Source organism: Artemia franciscana, chromosome 19 (assembly GCF_032884065.1).
Source record: "Artemia franciscana chromosome 19, ASM3288406v1, whole genome shotgun sequence".
Classification (NCBI taxonomy): Eukaryota; Metazoa; Arthropoda; class Branchiopoda; order Anostraca; family Artemiidae; genus Artemia; species Artemia franciscana.
This window is the reverse complement of record NC_088881.1, coordinates 6336845-6360750: the sequence shown is the minus strand read 5'-3', so window position 1 is coordinate 6360750 and position 23906 is coordinate 6336845. Positions and strand designations below refer to the sequence as shown.

At 35.0% G+C, this 23906-nt stretch overlaps 2 protein-coding genes across 6 annotated transcripts in view; one reads left to right on the top strand and one right to left on the bottom strand.

Moving 5' to 3' along the window:
- LOC136039222 (period circadian protein-like) overlaps positions 1-23906 on the bottom strand; it is a 569811-nt gene that overhangs the window by 337289 nt on the left and 208616 nt on the right. The window lies entirely within an intron of this gene.
- Positions 23722-23906, top strand: part of LOC136039224 (UPF0415 protein C7orf25 homolog) — a 74786-nt gene continuing 74601 nt past the window's right edge. The window contains exon 1 of one of the 2 annotated variants that reach the window (XM_065722760.1): positions 23722-23794. The gene's annotated coding sequence lies outside the window, so the exon portion shown is untranslated. Of the gene's footprint in view, positions 23813-23906 lie in introns of both variants that reach the window. The other variant, XM_065722761.1, reaches the window with a different exon arrangement.

Here is a 23906-nt window from a genome sequence, read left to right as displayed (position 1 = left end):
ATCTGAAATGCAAATGGCCAGAAAAAAATATATAACAAATAGTCTATATCACACTTCTACTAACAAATCACAACAGAACGAAGCTGCCTGAGGCCAACACAGCTACGCTCGTTCCCTCCTTAAACCCTCCCAAAAGTTCCAGTCTCCATTTAGTTCTTCCTTACGACCTCTTCCCACTAAGTTCGGAGACAACCTGCTTTTCGTTTCGCCTTACACAGTTGGCCGAAAAGGACGATCTTTTGCAACTGATTAGCTGAGAAGTTGGCTCTACCTCACAGCACTAACTTGATTCTGTCGAAAAATAGGTGAGTCAATAATTTAGAAATTATTTAAAGCTTTAGCAGTGATTCGTACACATCTTAAAGTCGTATTATATGGAAGGAAATATTGGAAATAATAAAGTTGCTTTAATTAAAGTGACAAAATATCCTAAAAGTCATTTTGCAAGCCTTACTGTCAGCTGATCGTCTGAACGACAAGGGTTCCATAAGCAGATTCTCCCAAGAGACTAGCTTACTGAAAGCTGGTGATAATTTGTGGTCTGACTTTCAGATTTGACTGAAAAGACAATGAAATTTTACTGCTCTTATGTCAGCAAGTTTATCAATCAAAGCGAGTATCACCAAGAGGAACTCCCAAAGGACCAAATCATTCATGGTAATGCTTTTGAACTGATTTTAGCGTTTTGCAGGTATAAGTAGAACATTCTTAGGTATTGCCCTTTTCTGAACCTCACTTTGTATAATCAAAATTAAAGCGATGTAATACCTTAAAAATCCTTTTGTGAGCCTTACAAACAGCTTGGCCATCTCAACGAAAAGTATGCGTTAGCAGATTCTCCCAGTTATCATTAAAAGCTGGCAACAATTTGTTATTTAACTGTCAGATTTGACAGAAAAGATAGTGAAAATTTACTGCCCTTTGTCTGCGAGTTTGTCAATCGAAGTAGGCATCACCACAGAAAACTCCCAAAGCAACTAAATTATTGAAATGTTAATGAATTTTAACTGATTTTTAGCGTTTCGCAAGCAGGTATGGTAGAATATTCGTAGGTACTGCCCTTTTCTAAACTTGAAAAAATCCGCTACGTTTAAGAAAAAAAAAAGTGACACTGTCTTATGATATATATTTCATTAAAACTGAATATCTTAGACGAAACGAAGGAAACTGAATTGTTTCCCTAAAATTTTTGGGAAAATGGGTGATGGCTTTTAGTTTTTGACGCTTATTCGGATCTCTTAGCCAAGCCTTACAAAATACGGCAAATACCTTCAAATAAGTGCTAAGAAGTTTGGCCACACAGAGTAAAAACGTTTATAATGGACAAGTTAGAGTGATTCTTTAAGGTACCGCATCAACGCATCAGAGTAAAAACATTTATAATGGACAAGTTAGAGTGATTCTTAGAGTGATTAGTTAGAGTGATTCGTACCGCATCAGAGTAAAAATGTTTATAATGGACAAGTTAGAGTGATTAGTTAGAGTGATTCTTACTGCATCAGAGTAAAAATGTTTAGTTAGAGTGATTCTTAGAGTGATTAGTTAGATTGATTCTTACCGTATCAGAGTAAAAACGTTTATAATGGACAAGTTTGAGTGATTAGTTAGAGTGATTCTTACTGCATCAGAGTAAAAACGTTTATAATGGACAAGTTATAGTGATTCTTAGAGTGATTAGTTAGAGTGATTCGTACCGCATCAGAGTAAAAATATTTATAATGGACAAGTTTGAGTGATTAGTTAGAGTGATTCCTACTGCATCAGAGTAAAAACGTTATAATGGACAAGTTAGAGTGATTAGTTAGAGTGATTCGCACCGCATCACAGTAAAAACGTTTATAATTGTCAAGTTAGAGTGATTAGTTAGAGTGATTCTTACTGCATCAGAGTAAAACCGTTTATAATGGACAAGTTAGAGTGATTCTTAGAGTGATTAGTTGGAGTGATTCGTACCGCCTCAGAGTAAAAACGTTTATAATGAACAATTTAGAGTGATTAGTTAGAGTGATTCTTACTGCATCAGAGTAAAACCGTTTATAATGGACAAGTTAGAGTCATTCTTAGAGTGATTAGTAGTGATTTGTACCGCATCAGAGTAAAAACGTTTATAATGGACAAGTTAGAGTGATTAGTTAGAGTGATTCTTACTGCATCAGAGTAAAAACGTTTATAATGGACAAGTTAGAGTGATTTTTAGAGTGATTAGTTAGAGTGATTCGTACCGCATCAGAGTAAAAACGTTTATAATGGACAAGTAAGAGTGATTTTTAGAGTGATTAGTTAGAGTGATTCGTACCGCATCAGAGTAAAAACGTTTATAATGGACAAGTTAGAGTGATTCTTTAGGTACCGCATCAACTCAAAGAGCTAGTAAATCAACCCTGAAAAAAGATATCAAGATACAGCAAAGAATATTAATTTTGTTGATCGCGAGTCAGTTTTTTTTTGTGGAAGTGAGACAGTCAACATTGAAAAAAATGTTTTACACGTGTCCATTATGTTGTATACATAGAGAACCTGGTCATCCTGTGAGAATTGTACTTTTTTGAAGACTATAAAGAAAAGTGTGGATAATGGAATCCGTGTTAATGTATGGTAGAACATTCCTAGGCTCTTTCCTGCCTTTCCTGCTCTTTCCCAAATTAAAAAAAAAAAAAAATCCACTGTGTTTCTGATATATCATCAGAAAGTCTGAAAAATTCACACTTTCTGATACATTAAAACTTTTTTTTTTTAAAAACTTTTAATTTTTCATTAAAACTGAATATCTCTATCAAACAGTTCGTGGTAACGAACTGTAGTAAGGAGCGACCCGGCTCAATAGCAACCAAAACTCTAAAAAATGGGATCAATAGCTACATCAAAAGAATCGCATTTTAATGCTGATTTTAAATATATAAGTTTAATCAAGTTTAGTCTTACACATCAAAAGTTACGAGCCAGAGAAAATTTGCCTTATTTTTAAAATAGGGGAAAACGACCCCTAAAAGTCATAGAATCTTAACGAAAATTACACCATCAGATTCAGCGTACCAGCGAACCCTATTGTAGAGGTTTCAAGCTCCTATCTACAAAAATGTGGAATTTCCTATTTTTTGCCAGAAGACAAATCTTGGGTGCGTGTTTATTTGTTTGTTTTTTCCCAGGGGTCATCGTATCGACCAAGTCGTCCTAGAATGTCGCAAGAGGGCTCATTCTAACGGAAATGAAAAGTTCTAGTGCCCTTTTTAAGCGACCAAAAAATTGGATTGCACCTAGGCCCCCTCCCACGCTCATTTTTCTCCAAAGTCAACGGATCAAAATTTTGAGATAGCCATTTTGTTCCGCATAGTCAAAAACCTTAATAACTATGTCTTTGGGAATGACTTACTCCCCCACAGTCCCTGGGAGAGGGGCTGCAAGTTACAAACTTCGGCCAGTGTTTACATATAATAGTGGTTATTAGGAAGTGTACAGCGTTTTCAGGGGATTTTTTGGTTTTGGGGGTGGGGTTGAGGGGAGGAAGCTATGTGGGAGGATCTTTCCTTGGAGAAATATGTCATGGGGGAACAGAAATTCAATGAAAAGGGTGCAGGATTTTCTAAAATTACTATAAAAAACAAAGAAAAAATAAACATGGAAAAGTTCTTTTTCAATTTAAAGTAAGGAGTAGCATTGAAACTTAAAACGAACAGAGATTATTACGCATATGAAGGATTCTAAAAATCCTTCAGCATAAAGAGCGAGGTATTTAGGAGGAGATTAATACCTCGCTCTTTATGCTATAGTATTATTAGTAATTTCAACTATTTATTCTACGGCCATTCGGATTCAGTGGTCATTCTTAAAGAATTGGGACAAAACTTAAGATTTAGTGTAAAGAGCGAGGTATTAATGAGGGGACAAACCCCCTCATATACATAATAAAAATTTAAGAATATAAAAGTTTGTTATGTAAGCTAATTCTTAAGTTACGTATATTTTTTACCAACAAAAACATTCGTTAAAAATTAAAATTTATAGTTGCCTTTTTATGTAACCGAAAAATTGCAGGGCAAATAGGCTTTCCCCACCCCTTATTTCTAAAAATCGTCTGATCAAAACTAAGAGAAAGCCATTTAGCCAAAAAAGGAATTAATATGAAAGTTTCATTTTAACAATTTATGCCTGGAGAGCCAAAATCAAACATGCATTAATCGAAAAACGTTCAGAAATGGCATTAATAAACTAGTTTTTTTAACTGAAAGTAAGGAGCGACATTAAAACTTAAAACGAACAGAAATTACTCTGTATATGAAATGGGTTGTCCCCTCCGCAATCCCTCGCTCTTTACGCTAAAGTTTGACTCTTTGCCACAATTCTGCTTTTTAAAACAATTAAAAGCTTTAGCGTAAAGAGCGAGGGATTGCGGAGGGGACAACCCATTTCATATACGGAGTAATTTCTGTTCGTTTTAAGTTTTAATGTCGCTCCTTAGTTTCACTTAAAAAAAACTAGTTTTTTTATGTAATCTTAGACAAAACGCAGGAAATTTAATGGTTTTTCCTAAGATTTTTGAGAAAGCGGGTGTTGGCTTTTAGTTTGTTGACGCTTATTCGGATCTCTTAGCCAAGCTCTACATAATATTTCAAAGACCCTCAAATCAATGCTAAGTAATTTAGCCAAACAGAGTAAAAAAGTGTATAATGGACGAGCTAGGGTGATTCTTTAAGGTACCGCATCACCTTAAATACTTGTAAATCAGCCCTGAAAAAAGATATAAATACTAAATAAGATACTCTGAGGTAAGATAATCTGAGATCTAATGAGAATCCAAGATATAAAATAACCTAATGAGATAAGATAATCCAAGATCAATCTAAGGTAATCTTAAATATTTTGTATCATAGCTGAATCGGATAGTTATCAGCCCTTGCTGATAGGTTCGATACGATTATCCCTGAAAAAAAAACAAATGAACAAGCATTCGAGATCTTTCCTTTTCAACGGGATCTTTCTTTTTAGCGGCTCAACGGGATAGTTATCGCACCGTTATCAGGTACTCTAAAATAAGATAATCTTAGATCTAACAATAATCTAAGATATAAAATGGTCTAATGAGATAGGACAATCTAAGATGCTTCGTATCATAGCTCAATGGGATAGTTATCAACCCTTCTTGATAGGTTCGATGCGATTATCCCTGGGAAAAAACAAATGAACACACATCCGAGATCTTTCTTCTGGCAAAAAAAATACAGAATTCAACATTATTGCATGTAGGTACTTGAAACCCCTACAGTAGGGCTTCCTGATACGTTGAATCTAATGGTGTGATTCACATTAAGATTTTTTGAATTTTAGGGGGATATTTCCCTCATTTTTTGAAAATCAGGCAAATTTTTTAAGGCTCGTGGCTTTTGATTGGTAGCACTAAATATAATGAATATTATTTATTTGGAATCAGATTAATAAGTCAACCCTTTTAATATACCCTTTTTTTAACGCTATTAAAAAAAACGGTTGTGGTTATATTGTTGTCTATTCAGGAAAATCAATTATGAGTTTTGTTTTTGCTTCTAGAGTTAATTACGTTTTTTACGATCTAAAATCAATTCTTTATTTTCGAGTCACTTTAAAAGATAGTATCAAAATTACTTGTATTCATGAAAAAACAGGGCCTTTGTAGTGCTTTATTTAATTTTGTGGTCGTCACGGGTTCAAACTCTCGTCACGGGTCCAAAGTCAGAATATTTTCTTTTGGAGCAGGAAGGGAGGTGAACTGCAGAGATGTCCTTTTAAAAATGTTTATCTTTCCATTTTTGGCACATCAGTCTTACTTTTTGGGCTCTACAGTAAAGTTAAAACAGTGAGATGGGACTATAAGGAAGAACGTGATATTTCATTGTTTCACTGTTTTAATATCGATATTAACAAAAAAATGCCTGAGATTCTCGGTTGTTGTTGAGCCACATCGCTTCTTGCTTCGCTTCATCGCTTTGCTAACAAGATTATGCCTTACCTTAAATATTTAAACATCTAAAACTGCTTAAGTAATGTATAAAACCTGGATATTGCATTATTAATGGGTACAATCCTCGAATTAGGGTTATTCTAAAGGAAACAAATTCACAAAACAATTCCTATTTCATAAGGTGCAAAAAATTTTAGTTAACAAATTAGACTTAAGTTTCGCTATACTTTAACCCCTCCCCCCAAATTATGTATTTTTCGTGCATTTCGTTCTGGTACATTGAATTAACTGGGACGAAATAAAGAAAACATAAAACCACAAAGAAAATAGGTAATTTTGGCTAAAACTATATTCAGCCTTGTTGAAATTTAAGCCATTACAAGACAGACGCAATTATTGCACGTATTAGATCGTAAGATGCTATTTTAGATAGTGGTTTAAAACCTAGATCAACATGTTCAGTTTTAGGCTTAATCAAAAAAATGTTCAGCGTCTGGACATTGCTTAAAATGCCCGCCAGCCAAGGCCATATCATGGGGGAAATAACGTGTTGGAGCCCCTCCAACAGTTGAAACCAACAATTGACCAAATCGTAAAAACGCAACAAAAATGCATACTAACAAATTCTAAATGCCCTTTTTTGTAAGACCATCCCCAAGGACAAAAATCGTGAATACGCTCTTTCCACCAGGTATCGAAAAAGGAGTCCGTTAATTAATATTTTTTAAAGAATATTACACCAGTGCATTTTTTTTTTTTTACTTTTGTCCGCAGTCCTACGATTCGTAACTTAAAAAATTTTGCATAATATAAAATGCTTTGTTAAGTGCTAATTTAAAATTCTATTCACTATTTGCACTAACAGTTTTACGCTAATTTAAGTTGAAGCAGGTTAATTTAATTTCATTTAAAATTTTAAACTTAATTTAAAGGTTCAAGTGGTTGCAATAATTCTTCGAGTTTGAAACTGGCAACATTCTAGTGTAGCACGGTAAAGACTAATATCCTTCTGTTCCTCATGTAATTCTGTTTCTAAATATAATATTAAATTAAAAAAAAGTTTTTTTAACGGGAAGTAAGGAGCGACAATAAAACTTAAAACAAACAGAAATTACTTCGTGTATAAAATGGCTGCTTCCTCATCAACACCCCGCTCTTTACGCTAAATTTTGACTCTTTCTCTTAATTCTACATTTTAAAACAGTAAAAAACTTTAGCGTAAAGAGCGGGGCGTTGATGAGGAAGCAGTAATTTCTGTTCGTTTTAAGTTTTAATGTCGCTCCTTACTTCCCGATAAAAAAACTTTTTTTTTTTTATTTAATTTCTGAACGTTTTTGAATCAATCCATGTTTTGATTTTGGCTCTCCGCAGATGAATAATTAAAACGAAATTGGCATATTTATTTTTTTGGCTGATTGGCTTTCTCATAGTTTTGATCGAGTGATTTTGAAAAAAAGAGCGGAGGAGGAGGCCTAGTTGCCCTCCGATTTTTTGGTTACTTAAAAAGGCAAAATAGAACTTTTAATTTTTTACGAATGTTTATTAGTAAAAGATATACGTAACTTACAAATTAGCTTACGTAACGAACTTCTGTATTCTCAAGTTTTTATTACGTATATGAAGGGATTTACCCCTCGTCAGTACCTCGCTTTTTACACTAAAGCTTAAATTTTGTCCCAATTTCTTAAGAATGACCCCTGAATCACAAAAGCCGTTGAATAAATAGTTGAAATTACTAAACATTATTTAGCGTAAAGAACGAGGTATTAGGAGGAGGTGAGCCCATCCTACACGTAATAATTTCTGTTCATTTTAAGTTTTAATGCTTCTCCTTACTTTCAGTTGAAAAAAAACTTTTTCATATCTATTTTTTCATTGTTTTTTTTTAATAATGCTAGAAAATCCTGCTCTCCCTTCATGAAACTTTTCTTCCCCCATGACAAATTCCTCCATGGAAAGTTCCCCCAACATATCCCCCTCTTCTTAACCCCCTCCCCTCAAACTAAAAATCCCCAAGAAAACGTAAGTAAGCACTGGTCAAAGTTTGTAACTTGTGGGCCCTCCCACGGGGACTGTGGGGGAGTAAGGTCCCTAAAAACATAGTTATAAGGCTTTTTGACTACGTTGAATAAAATGGCTATCTCTGAATTTTGATCCGGTTACTTCGGGAAAATAATTAGCGTGGGAGGGGGCCTAGGTGCCCTCCAATTTTTTGGTCACTTAAAAAGGGCACTAGACCTTTTCATTTCCGTTAGAATGAGCCCTCTCGCAAGATTCTCGGACCACTGGGTCGATACGATCACCCCTGGGAAAAAATAAAACAAAAACAAACAAACAAATAAACACGCATCCGTGATCTGCATTCTGGCAAAAAATACAAATTTCCACATTTTTGTAGATAGGAGCTTGAAACTTCTACAGTGGGGTTCTCTAATACGCTGAATCTGATGATGTGATTTTCGTTAAGATTCTATGATTTTTAGGGGTTGTTTCCCCCTATTTTCTAAAATAAAGCAAATTTTCTCAGGCTTGTAACTTTTGATGGGTAAAATTAAACTTGATGAGACTTATATATTTAAAATCAGCATTAAAATTCGATTCTTTTGATGTAGCTATTGGTATCAAAATTCCATTTTTAGACTTTTGGTTATTATTGAGCCAGGTCGCTCCTTACTAGAGTTCGTTACCACAAACTGTTTGATAATTGCCGTCGCTACCATCACTATTGCTTGCTAACCCTTGCCTCCTTATATTGTCTTGCGTTTCTCCTTCTACTTATTTCTCATGAATACTTGGTTCATAATAGTGGTGCTAATTTAGAGGGGAAATGTTTGTCACTTGCTTCACCCCTAGATCTTTGGCTCCCTTACAGATTAAAAAAAAATTATATTTCGGTATTTTCAATGAAGATCCTGATATTTTCATTGAAAAAAACACAAAAAGAACAAATTACCCCCAACCTCAATTTTAATTTAATTTTAATATTTAAATACACTCAACCAGTAGTATACCCTCAACAAATTCTAAAAGGCCCACATCCACTACTCCTTTCTTCCTTCAATGATTTAAGATGAAAGTGAAGTTTAACGACAAACCCCTCAAAGTAAGATGCAGGTGCATGTTATGTAATTAGGGATGTTTTCTAAGAGATGCATGGGCTTGTTACGTAATAGAGTGTTTTTCCTTTGATTGTTTAAAAAACCTACGAGGGCAGGGCTTGTTTACTTCAGGATTTCTTTAGATGCTGCGTAATAGGCAATGTGTCATTTGGGGGCTACTCAATGGTACTTGTTAAAAATTTTAAAAACATTTTAAATTTTTTCTTAAACTTGTTTTTCTTAATAAAAACATTTTTTTGTTGAAAAAATTTATCATGGTTCAATATTTACAGATACATCTTGCGTGGCTTGTTTTGGTTCATGTGGACCTTTATAATCCGGCAAAATCTGGTTTTTAAAGTCACCAAAACATAATATGTTGGATCTTAGGGTTTACTTAATTTAGTATTGAAAAAGAGTTAAGCGTGTCATCGTCAAGGATATTATTCTTTAGTATTGAATGCTTGCACTCCATTGAATATTAAAGGCACTAGCAATGTGACGCCTAGCATAACCTAAATATAGGTGAAATATAACCTAGAGTGCCTAACATAGCAATAGAAATTACAAGGGTTTGTCGGCTAACCCTAGAATAGGCCGAGATTTTTGCACAATGTGTAATATCACTAAGCAAATTCTAAGTAAGAAGAAAAGTTATGCTTCACCGTTAAAGTGAATATAATGCATATACAAAAATTACAAGACTGATTATATGCATTAGTGAAATATACTGAGGACAACGATCTGGATCAATCTGTAAAAAAAGGAGTAAGTTTATTACTAGCGAGAAAGAATCTTCATTAGTCTATAATCGGTCACAGCTTAGATACCAATACAGTTATGGAAACACGATTTATTTTTGGGATCCAGTACGCGGTAGCGATGCTAGCGGCTGGAAACCGGAAACTGGTAGCACAGCTGAAATGCCATTATATTGGTATCTAAGCAGTGTATGCAACAAAATCTATGGTGTTTTAGTACGATCTAAGCGTCGGAGCGTGGGCTTGGAGGAGGCCCCAAGTTCAGAGCTCTGTACCAAAAGCTTCTCATGGGCAAGATAGGAGTTTTTTTTAACTGTATTGGTATCTAAGCTGTGATAATCGGTAGTGAGAGTGTCAGGATTCAAATCAATAAAATGAATACAAAAGTATAGGAAATCTTGGTACTTAGGAAAATGTCCAATTCTAGAAGGTAATTTTCCAAGATTGTTAGTGCAAAAGAGAATCTTCACTAACAGAATGATTGACGTTCTAATGAAAAATGAGTCTCAATCATTGAATTATTGTCTGAGACTTATTTCTCGTGGTTCCCAGGCATTTTGTCCGTAAACTTTTCCCTGGAAATCCAAATGTCCTGAAAATATCCCACGGATAATTCTTCTGGAACCATCTTCACATACAAAAATGACTTGGCAAAGAAAAGTAGGACAATTAAAAAGAGTTTGGTGCAAGAATTCTCTCTAATCCCCCCAGGTAGAATTTCCCACGAGAAATCCCCCAAAAAATTTCACCCTCCAAGGAAAATTCTACCAATAAAACCCTCCCCAGGAAGAAAATTCCCCCTAAAATTGTTTGTATACTTCCCAATAACAAATACTATAAAGATTAGACACATTTCATTGCTTACGGGCGTCTCTCCACGGCTTGTAGAACGAGAAGATTTTCGAAGTGACGAAGAAATGATTCAAAATAGTCTTTTTAATGAAAGTATGCTAAGAAGAATTTCTCAGGCTGAATCGACCACAAGAAAACTTACGGGGGGGGGTTACTGTTTGAAGGAAATTTTATAGGAAGTAGTTTATGTAGAAGAAATTTCTACGGAAGATTATCCTGCAAGAGGGGGAAGGAAACATTTCATGAAGGGTGTGCCAAATTAACCGGAATTACTTGAAAAATGACCAGAATAAAAAAAGTCGATTTTTAGCTTAAAATAAAGATTAACATTAGAACTCAAATTTAGAAATTATTTCTTACATGAAAAGGTTGTCCCCTCTTCAATAATTTGGCATTTACGTTTAAGTTTTACTGTTTGTCCCAATTTCTTAAGAACGGCTGCTGAAACACAGGGATCGTTTAACTATTTGCACTTTACTGAAAAAATAAAGAAAAAAAGACAGTGGATTGTCAGTTTAATTGACATATACTGATATTTATTCCTTAAAGTTTTGATTATTTTTATTTTTGAACCTAAGAGAAGTGAAAACATTTCAAAGTTCTTGTTTTTAGTAAAGCGCAAATTGTGTTCTCGTCTTGACAAGGTATGGGGTTATCAGCCCTACTCACGTTATTTTTTGCTCGTTTTGAGTTTGATTCGGCTATTCAGTGTAATTTCTATTCGTTTCGAGTTTCATTTATTTATTGACAGTGATTTGAGGTAGTTTTACGTTTGGAAGATAATTTGACTTTATTTTTGCTTATTCTTGGATTAATGCAGCTCAATTTTCTTGGAAAAACTTGTTTCATGAAAAAAAAAATTAAATTAATTTCTGTTCATTTTTTTTTACATAGTCTTTTTCATGGAAACAATAATATTTTATACTTTTCAGTTTTTTTTTCTATGAGAATCCATAGCATAGGATGCTATTTGTATGTTGGAGAAACTTTTTCTACAATTTTTAATTCAACAGTATACAAACAGTATTTTTTTATTTTATTTTATAGCTTCTGAAGTAGACCTAAGAAATAAAACTTAATATCATTCCCAAAAGATTCTATCTATGATCTTTGACAACCTAAATACGCCTACACCCTTTTTATTTATTCAAATTGTAAGAACATAAGTAGTAATAGTAGTATTCCCAAAAATTTCAAATTAATACCCCATGTCGTTCTCGTTATATTGATGAGGTGTCTTATTGGCAACCGTAAATATAATGCTTTTTGATTTATTCTAATGCAACCTTTAGTATTAAAGTATAATGGGCCCATTTCATAATTGCGGGGGGTTGAAATGCCTTATATATTTAAAGACATTGTTGTTGGACCGTTCTACTGTGCTGAACAATATGGCTGTCTCAAAACTTTGACTGGATGTGTTTGGAACATAAAATGGGCTTAAGAAAAAGGCTGCTTGCCCTCCAATCACTTTTTACTCTTAAAACGAAAACCGGAACTTTTAATTTTAAATTGAATTAGTTCCTTTAAGAGTTTCAATGATATTTCTAGCTATTAGAGGGTGGTGCTGCCTATGATATTGCTTATATACTATTCTGAAAATATGCATGCATATACTTTTCTCCTTTTACTGAAACTCCTAAACTCCGAAACTCATTTCTATACATACCTTATATGCCCCCAAGCCATACCTTGCAACCCTTGCCATGAGGACTGGGGGGGCTGTCATCTTCAAAGACATAATTTCTAGGCCTTTCAATTATGTTGATCAAAATGGCTATCTGAAAATTTCGATTGGATATTTTTCGGAAAATGGTGGGCATGGGAGGAGAGGTTAGTTCCCTTCCAAGTACTTTCGACTATTAAAAAGGGCATTAGCCCTTTCAATTTTCAATCGAATGAGCTCTTTATGACGTTTCTACGAGACTAAATGGCAATCTCAAAGTTGCTATGAGATGGATTTCGGGTAAAACGAAATGTGAGAGAGAGCGAGAGAGAGAGAGAGAGGGGGGGGAGGGAGAGAGAGAGAGAGAGAGAGAGAGAGAGAGAGACAGAGACAGAGACAGAGACAAAGATAGAGGGAGAGGGACAGAGATAGAGACAGAGATAGAAATGAATCAGAGCCCACCATGCAAACGCGTTTTTGCGCCGCGACATAACAGGCAACTTCTACAGTGTGTTCGCATTCCTTTATAACCTTCTTTGCTTTGACTTGACATAAAAATTGATCGAAATCAGTTCCACATTATATCTCCGTTCTGTGACCACAAGGAAAATTGAATTTAATTCTTTCTAAGCATAAGCCACATTCTTCTCAGCATTTACGACGACAGGGATGATTCATCTCACTCAGAATTATTTCTGACGCATGGCGTCATGCTTCTTAACTTCTCATTTTCTCACACTCATGCTTCTCACACTCATGCTTCTTAACTTCTCATTTTCTAGGTTCTCCTAAAACCACAAATATTTTTTCATCTATTGCAATACAAACAATAACGATATTATAAAGTAATAAATACGGTTCTACTAGTTTAAGCGGTTATGATTCTTCATAGATCGTTTATCTTTTATGTGACTTGCGCGTGACAACTGCCCATGGCAAATTACCAGATGTTGGGTGTGATCAATATTAGGTGATGTCCATCATTTATCAGATATGTTCCTTTTCCTTTTTGTAAATATCTTGACTGCAAAAGTATGAGTCATCAGCCCATGATGTTTAAACTAAAAAGTTCACAGTTTCGACCAAGCACTATATTCTCCAGTCACTATCTGTGTAGATGATGATCCTATCCACTTATGATTGGTCAATTGCACAATAGTGCTTCAAAGTTTCTTCCTATACTGGTGGAAAATAACTTCGAAGACCACACTGCCTTTCCATGACGAAAGTAAAACAGTTCAAAAGAGGGATGAAACCTTTTTATTGACAGTGAACAGATATGAGTCATCAGCCCATGATGCCCCATATCGCTCTTTACGCTAAAGTTTGACTCTTTGCCACAATTCCGCTCTTTAAAACAATTAAAAGCTTTAGCGTAAAGAGCGAGGGATTGCGGAGGGGACAACCCATTTTATACACGGAGTAATTTCTGTTCGTTTTAAGTTTTAATGTCGCTCCTTACTTTCAGTTAAAAAAAAAACTAGTTTTTTTATGTAATCTCTACAACAAAGCTATAAGCTATACACAACAAGTATGAATACTGCATTTGACCAATATAGGTCATATTTATAAAACGAGTTTTATAAATGTATTTGCCTGGGCAGCAAAGCTATATTTTTCGTTCGGTTTAAGTTTCAACTTCATTCGCCATAAAAAAAAGTTTGATATATCTATTTTATGTTATACTGTTTATATGTATATATATATATATATATATATATATATATATATATATATATATATATATATATATATATATATATATATATATATATATATATATTATTTTTATATGTTCATAGGTATTAGAATCACGAGTCGTATACCGCGAGTTACTTTTAGTGTTCGTATTTCAAGCATCTAAGCGGTAATACTAAAATTGGTGATCAGTACTCGAGTTGGTCTACTATAGATAGACAATTGGGGCAACATCTTGTGAATATATATATATATATATATATATATATATATATATATATATATATATATATTTTATATATGTTCATAGGTATTAGAATCCCGAGTCGTATACCGCGAGTTACTTTTAGTGTTCGTATTTCAAGCATCTAAGCGGTAATACTAAAATTGGTGATCAGTACTCGAGTTGGTCTACTATAGATAGACAATTGGGGCAACATCTTGTGAATCCTGGGACCTTCGAAATTTGAAGCTATCTGGTGTCGGGTATGCCGATTGCTTCGATGTTCACATAGATCAACGAAGTAACGTAGTGATATATTTATGCCATGTACAAAGCATGTGTTATCAATCAAACCAAAGAAGATTGCACATCACGTGTTTTTATTTAGTTCTCCCTCAATATTCTCTGAAAGTTTCACCTTTAAATGCTTAGCCTTAATAATCCTAGTATCATAGTAGTAGTGGCGTAGCAGGAGTGGTAATAGCGCCAGTAGTGTTGTATTAGCAATAATAGTAACTGTAGCAGCACTAGTATTAATAACAGTTTTAGTATGCACATTGTGCTATTATTCAGTTGAACTTCCCTATGATATGATTTAGTTAAAAAAATTCCTCTGGTGCCCTGGAAATTGCAGTTTCATACGGAAAACCGTTCCAAAGACTTTGCTGATACGTCCTATTGATAATCTGTGTGCATACAGTACGTTTTGATATAGCTCAACTTTCCCCTCAATATTTTTTTTTTTAATTTTCAGATCATTATACTCAGCCTTGATAGTACTCGCTATAGAAGCCGTAGTTGTCGTGGCAGCAGTGGTAGTAGTAGTAGCAGTAGTAGTAGTAGTAGTAGTAGTAGTAGTAGTAGTAGTAGTAGTAGTAGTAGTAGTAGCAGTAGTAGTGGTAGCAGTAGTAGTAGTAGTAGTAGTAAAAGTAGTAATAGTGCCAGCGTGTAAATATTCCCTTTTCGGTTGATTGATTGCCCCCTCATCATTTCCTGAAAGTTCCAAATTAATGTACTCAGTAATTCTTGAATTACGCCCTTTTGGAAACCCTTTGTGCACATCTTTGTGCATGCAGTATGTTTTGATATAGCTCAACTTTCCCCTCAATATTTTTTTTTATTTTAAGGTCATTATCCTCAGCCTTGGTAGTACTCGCTATAGAAGATGTAGTTGTCGTGGCAGTAGTGGTAGTAGTAGTAGTAGTAGTAGTAGTAGTAGTAGTAGTAGTAGTAGTAGTAGTAGTAAAAGTAGTAATAGTGTCAGCGTGCAAATATTCCCTTTTTGGTCGATTAATTGCCGAAAAGGGAACTTTCAGGAACATCATTTCCTGAAAGTTCCAAATTAATACACTGAGTCACCCTTGAATTACACCCTTTTGACAACCCTTATGCACATAATTTATTTGATTTAGCTCAAAACTTCCTTAAAAATTTACTAAGAGGTTAAACCTGAATCCCCTTTGTCTTTTTGGACGCTAAAGGTTAAACACGCCGACCTTCTCAATAATAAATATTATATGCAAAAAAATGGTCTAATTGCCTAACTTACAGCCTTGCCCTGAAGACTGCGGGGGGGGGGGGGTTTCTAATCCACAGAGACATAGTTACTGGACCTTTGAACTATGTTTGATAATAATATTTTGGGAATTGATGGCCGTGGGTTGGGGAGGAAGGGGGGGCTTGTTGTACTGCAATCATTTTTGACTCTTAAGAAGGGCATTACAACTTTCAATTACCAGTTGAATGAGATTCTTCCAGAGCTTCTACGACAATTCCTTCTGTAGGAAGTGTCTTGGGGATAATAATAGGCTGTACCCACATAACTCTTTACTTAGGCAGCGCTATTGCGCCACCTATGATTGACAGGTGCAAAATAATGTTTAAATAATCCTATCGGGGAGTGATGGCTCAAGTTATTTTAGAGATCAGTTCTCCTAAAATGCGGAAAAATACCGAAAGTATACTTTCATGCATGTTGAAAGCATACTTTCTTAGCGTAAGCTCAAAATTTTTATCCGTGTTACGGCAGAAAAATTGCTACATGAATTTTTATCCAAAATTCTTTTAATGTCCGGGAGTTTTTAAAATCTCTATGCATTTTATTTAAGATAATATTTCATAAATAGTTACATTTTTTATCTATATTTCCTTGAAGACAAAGAAGTTAATACACTCTTAGGACTTTTTATGTGACGTTCATTACTAGGTTACCCATACTGGGACAACCATGACCAAAATAGCAGGTATTTTTTCCAGGGAAAGTTTAAGAGAGGTGTGAAGTGGAACATATATTCAATTCCGTATTTTAGAAAGAACTCTTGATGACATCTTCAGTTTCTTCGCAGTAGATAGACAAAGTTATGTTGGGACAATGGTCAGCTATTCAACCTGTGTTACAGATGTGTCCTTTATGTGCTGCGATCCAGGAATTTTTTTTCAACTTAAGTTTCAAGCTCGCTCTTTATTTCCACCAGATTTTTCCGCAAAGTAAATACCCTTGAGGATGGGTGAGCCTAATTCACTATGATAAATTTTCTTCTGAGCTTTATTATTTTGCTTTTACCGCCCAATTAAGGCGTTTCTGAGAAATGTTAGCTAATATTTTTGGTTCTTAATACTTTTGATTAGCCCATACTAACTAAAATTTGGTAGCTAAAATTGATGGATATTAATTACACTGCAGAAGATAACCTATAAATTTTCCTTTTACTTGGTCTACAAACATGATCGAACACTTCGTGGTAACGAACAGAAGTAAGGAGTGATGCGGCTCAATAGTAACCGAAACTCTAAGGAACAAGTCTTGATAATAACGGAGAATCAAATTTTTATACTTTTTCAAAATATGAAAAATTGACAAAGTTTAATGTTACCCATCGAAAGTTACCCATCAACGAGCCTCACTAAATTTGCCCTATTTTGAAAAAGGGGGAAACACACCTAAAATATAAAGAATATTAATGAAGATCACACTATGAGATTCAGCATATCAGAGAACCCTACCTTCGAGATTTCGAGCTCATATATACAAAAAATGGACTTTTACATTTTTTGGCAGAAGCAAGATTATGAATTCCTGTTTATTTGTTCGTTTTTCCTAGGGATGATGGTATCTATTCAATAATCCTAGAAGATTGGAAGAGGGCTCATTTGACCGGAAATCAAAAGTTCTAGAGCCTTGTTTTAAGTGACCAAAAATACTAGAGGGAAACTAGCATAGTTGAAAGATCTAGTAAATTTGCCTTTGACGATGCCTTGACCCGTCAGAACCCCTCGAGGAAGGGTTCCAAGCCATGAACTTTACCCATCGTTTGCATATAGTATTGGCAATTTGGAAGCATAAAGATATTTTTAGGGGAAGGGTTTTGCCAGGGGGAGGGCTACATGAGGGGATCTTTCCATGGAGAATTGTCAGTCTTATAATCTCATATTAGAAAAGTAACTTCAAAGGATTTTTTGTACAGTCATATTTCCCTTATTTTTATATTTTTACGAAATCATTATTTCTTTCTGAGTTTTAGTTGCCTAGCATATAACCAAACGGAAACATAAACACTTCCAACATCTGATCATTTTGTATGCATTGCAAATAAAATTTGGAACATAATTTGGCAAATGAAAATAATATGCTCATCTGAAAGAAATGATGCAGAATATGCAATTTGTTTTCTCGTAATTGAAGTTGCTGTGAACAAATCAGTTACAAGATGCTAAGTAAATGAAATTTCCTTTTGAACCAAGTAATAAATAGATCATTTTTCATGGGGAAGCATATATTGCCAATCTGCTTTTTTTTTTTTTTTTTTTTTTTTTTTTTTTTTTTTTTTTTTTTTTTTTTTTGCAGAATAATGGGAGAGTGACAATAGGCTAAAAAATAGAAAAGACACTTGGATAAATATTTTCTTATACTTTCATAAGGGGATACAGTTGTCGGGTTTTACAGGTGAGTAATCAAGTTAATTACAGCGTCCAAACTCATTAGAATCGATTAATTTCATTAGTATCAAGCGGAGATTAGTCACTTTGTTTAGAGTTCCTATTTCCAGCAGCACTTAGATAGGTAGTGGGCATTCAACCCCAAAAATGGGGCATTCAACCCCAAAAATGGGGCATTCAACTCCAAAAATGGGGCATTCAAGCATCATGGAAAGTCACTTTTTGCCAAAAAGTTATAATAAAGTTAAATGTTTAAAGTTAAAGTTAAAGTTTAATGTTCATAGGTAGTGGGCATTCAACCCCAAAAGGGGGAAACTCAAGCCTCATGGGGGATGGTATTACTTATATTGGAGCATAAAATTTCTAAATTATTTGAAAATTGTTTCGATTCACTTAATCCTATTTGCAGCAGACATTTCATACAGCATGCTGATGCAGAGGTATAAACAGTTAGTGGTAACGAACTGTAGTAAGGAGCGACCGGCTCAATAGCCCCTTTAATATACGGAGTAATTTCTGTTCGTTTTAAGTTTTAATGTTGCTCCTTACTTTCATTTTAAAATACTTGTTTTTTTTATTTAATGTCAGACAAGAGGCGCTGGCATTCCTTGAAATGGAACTAATAACAGTAATAATCGTCAGTACATTTATACCAATTCTATTTTTGAAAGAAGTTAAAACAAATGTTTAGAAATACAGAAATATTTAGAAGTCAGCATGGTATTGTACATAGAGGATGTTCAACATTTAGGGGCTAGTATGTTAATCCAAAATAGAAGGAAAAAGACGTTATCAGCCCTTAGTATGCGTTTCAATTACAAATAAGACAAATTGGAGCTGTATTGGAGTTTTGATTTAAATATTTGAAGTCAAAATTAAAACAACAAAATTATTGCCGGAACTGACCCCCCCCCCCCCTCCAAAAAAAGGAACTAGAACTCTCAGTTTCCGACCACCTTTCCAAAGGCAATCTTACATCTTAACATAGTGCAATTTGTATATCTTACAGCCCTTGTAACCACTTTTTGTTTCAAAAAGCAAAATTGTAGCTATAAGAAAATGTATTTACCATTTACCAGCTTCAAGGGTCCTCTCCCTGGCGACTCAGCGTATCCTCGAGTGGCGATAGGGGAGAACCTTACAGATATGTAGGGTAACTAGATAGGGGACACGGTCAAAGGGGGACATTGTCCCTGGGGGTCATAATAGAAACTGTGGCAAGCTCGCCCGGGGCCGTAAATACAGGTGGAGGAGGAAGAAGACCCCTCAAATGTACTCTGAACGGAAACCCACTGGCGTGTCCACACGCGTCGTGAGTTACAAATATTTTCCCAGTAATTGATGAAATTGCGTGGTGACGAAGAACACCATCGTGGGAGGACCGTCTATAAGAGGACAGCTGCGGCTGGGTCAAAAATCCAGATCTGTGGACAACGGCATCTACAAAGGGCTACCTTGACCCTTAAGGGGTACCTGCAAGACTGAGAATCTTGCGGTAAACTGTATTCGAACTTGAGGAGTGGCGCCCCTCGAGGATATTATAGCCTAGTAAACGACACAGAATTAGCACGGGATTGTGATTAAAGGGTAATTCTTCTGGGTTTTGTCTGTTTTGACGGGCGTTTTCGGCTGAAAAACCTCTTCTTAGCTAACGTATATACTACGGGCTGCCTCCCCATAGTACCATAATATTTATAGACATGAATATATAATTAGTCAGAGGTAATAGGCTTGAGACTGTCTGTGCAGGATTTCGAATCTTGCTTATAGAGGAGCATAACCAAGTACTGAAAACCAAGTTGTGACTAAGATGGGCACAGGAACGCACAAAGCCTCCATTCATACTCAAGGTCCCAGAGATTTATTTCGGTCTTATTCAAAGCCGACTTAAGTGCTTCGGTGCACTGGCATTCGGGATAATTGCTTTTTCCTGAGACCAAAATAATTTCAATGATTTAAAGAACATAAAGATTGGAATTTAGAATGCTACGGAGTTAAAAAATTACTATCGTGTCGACATTTTGACTGACAAATTCAGACGATTCGAACTGAACTTATGAGGAGTTTCAGAAACTCATATCCCAGGTGTAGTAAGAATGAAATTAGGTGATGTAAAATTTGTTTACTCAGGCTGGAAGGAGGGGTTATATAGAAAGGGATTTGGGCTCATGATGAATAAGGAAGCTGCTAAATCTTGTTTAGGATGGGAAGGTATTAATAATAAAATAATAATTGCTGATTTTATAACTAAAAAGTTCAGGGTATCAGTTATAGTAGTATATGCCCCTGTTGAACTGACTGACAGAGATAATAGTCACTCAGATGAATTTTACTTACAGTTACAGGAGCAAACAGACAGGGTCTCAAGTAGAAATATGATGTATTACTTGGAGATTATAACGCTAAAGTCGGTAGTAATAGGGATAGAAGATATCCTAGCCATGGTAAATTTGGTTTAGGAAAAGAAAACAATAATGGCTACAAACTTTTGCGATTTTATAAGTATAACAATCTAGTTATAACGAATACAGTATTTGGTCATAAAATGGCCCGTAAGTTAATTGGTATTCACGTAATGGTAAGACAGCAGATCTTATTGATTATGTTATAGTGAACCAGAAACTGACAGGATCAATATAAGATACTAGGATATAGGAGTGCTGATATTGATGTTAAATGTAAAGAACTTCATCTAGTAGTGTATATGGCTCATTTAAAGCTGAAAATTCGGAAGGGTTACTACCTCCCGGGAAGTTATGATTTTGATAGACTCCAGGATAAGAATTTGAAAGAAACTTTCCGGTAACAGTTGAATACTAAACTTGAGAGTTTAAAATTTGACAATTTGGAAGATGGTTGGAGTAATTTTAGAAAAATAATTTATGAAGTTGCTGATGGTGTCTTAGGGAAGGAAGTTAAGACTGCAGCTAGGAATATTAGTTAAAAAGCTTTGTGTTTAATAGAAGGAGAAAGGGCTTTGGGATAGTGATTTAAACTTGAGTGTTTAAAATTTGACAATTTGGAAGATGGTTGGGGTAAAATTCTAGTTAATTGACTTCTAGCTATCTTGGAAAGGGTTTAGGTTAGGAAAATGAAACTTTCAGGGATGGGTCTACAGGCTAAATTATGTCCCGGGAAGGTATTTTGAAGTACCCACCTCCACTCCTTCTCCCTCTAGAGAGCCCTGAAATTTCCCTACATGACAGGTCTATACCTATTGAAATTTTGATAAACAACATTTTACCTTAATTTTCAGTTACTAGTTGCTTTTTCTCTGCCTTTAGTTCTGAAAATGCAATTCCTGTTATTTGAGTAGAATCTTGAGCCATATCAATGTTTTTTTGTCTTTTTTTTCAAAATTTAGGAAATGTATTTGCATATCTTTAAAACCTTATAAAATGGAATTGAGCAAAGTTATGAAGCTGAAAACAATTTTGTTGTACTTCAAATAAGCAGAAGATCTATTTTGCAAGGTTTCGCTTTTATAACACACATCTTTTTAAAGGTCATCAAAGGTCAAGGCCCTCTAGAGGGAGAAGGAGTGGAGGTAGTTGCTCCAAAATGCCTTCCTGGGACATACTTTAGTCTGTAGATTTGTCCCTGATAGTTTCATTTTCCAAACCTAAACCCTTTCTGAGATAGCAAGAAGTCAATTAACTAGAATTTTACCGATGGTTGGAATAATTTTAGATAAACAATTTGTGAAGTTGCTTATGGTGTCTTAAGGAAGGAAGTTAAGACTAAAACTAGGAAAATTAGTTGAAAAGCCTTATATTTAATAGAAAGGATAGGGCCTTTTACAAGAATTATCTAAGTGATAGACTGTATGAAAACAAAAAAATGTAAAGAAAGTGGAGAAAACATTAAAATATGAACTAAGGAAGTGAGAACTGAAGGCCAAGGATAAAACTGCTGAGGATCTGGAAGATGCAGCTAGACGGCATAATAGTAAAATTTTGTACTGGAATGCTACTAAATTGAGAGGGAGTAGTCAACTTGGACTTGTCCCAGTTGAAGATTGGAGCGGGACCACAATAAGCGATAAGGAAAGAGTCAAAGAGAGATGAGCAGAAAATTTTAAGAATGTTCTAAACCGAGATAGATTTGCAGGAAAAGATATAGAGGAAAATGAGAAAGTTTGTGATGCCTTGGATGTGACGGAAGATGTGTTTTGTGATGAAGAATTAGCAACAGCAGCCTACTAAAAGGACTGAAAAATAATAAGGCTCCAAATACTGATAGCGCGGTAAATGAGTTTCTTAAATATGATGGCTCTGAGGTTAGAAATAAGTTACTGAAGATTATGAATATGATTTTTGAAAAAGGGGAAGTAAATACCAATTTTAGAAAAAAACTTTAAGGAAACCACTTTATAAAAATGATAATAAGAGTGAGTGTGGTAATTTTCGAGGCATTAGTATGGTCTCTAAATGTAGCAAAGTACTTTGTAGCATGATGTTTATTAAACTGAGAAATGCTTTAGACAAGGTTTTAAGTTTTAATAGGTGACCAGTGCGGTCTTAGAAAAGGTATAGGATGTGTCGACCAAATTCTCACTCTTAGGATAATAATTGAGAAGTGTGATTGTCAAACACCTTTGGTCCTAAGTGTTATAGGTTATTAGCAAGCGTTCAATTCTGTTAATAGGAGAGCTTCAGCAAAGGTCTTATTCTTGTATGGTATACTAGACAAGTAAGTTAAAGTGATTAGTGGTATGTACGAGAACTACGCTGCTGTGGTCAAGGTAAGAATTGAGGTTAGCAGCTGGTTTCGTATTAAATCAGGAGTTAAGTAGGATTATGTTTTATCCCCCTTTATATGGATCATTTTCATGGACTTTTGTGTTAAGGAGTACAGGAAAGGCAATGGGAGACCACGGAATTAAATGGGGAGAAAAACTTTCCTGGACTTAAATTATGCTGATGATTCTAGTATCCTTGACGAACGTGTGAGCAAAATAAATGAATTTTTAGAGGTTTTGGGAGTTTAGGGGGATAGAATAGATTTGAAAATTAATGTCAAGAAGACTAAGTCACTAAGGCTAGGAATAATTGAAGATGAAAAGGCGGTGTTGGGTAACGAAAAGATTGATCAGGTGAGCAGCTTCATTTACCTTGGTAGTATTATTAGTAAAGATGGTGGGAGCAGTGAAGATGTTAAAAGTAGAGTAGCCAAGGATCAGGATGTTTTTTTTCACAGTTAAAAAAAAGGTTTGAAATAATAGGAAGATAAGGCTGCAAACCAAGATTAGAATATTAGAAGCTACAACGATGGCAGTGGTCAAATAGTGCTCTGAAGCATGGGCGCTCCAAAAAGCGGATGAAGATTTGCTAGATGTTTTCCAGAGAAATTGCCTACAAACTATTCTGAGTACTTGGCCGACTGACCGTATTTGAAACAATAGGCTGTACGAAAAATCTGGTTCAATCCAACTTTCTAGGGCTATAAAGGAAAAAAAGAAGTTGAGATGGCTAGGTCACGTTGTGCGGATGAAGGATGACAGATTGCCGAAGACCAGTCCTTTTCGGCCAACAGACATTTTGACAGACATCGGAAAATCTGGATTTCCTTCTTTCCTAGATAGAACATTCTCGGTGCATTTATCTATCAGAAGAACCTACCTAAAAGGTACCAGTGAGCTGCGAGGTTTTAGCTCTATTTTTTTTTTCATTTCAACTAGTCTATCTAGTCTTTATCTTTATACTAGTCTATATCTTCCAGTTATAAATTATTAGCCTAG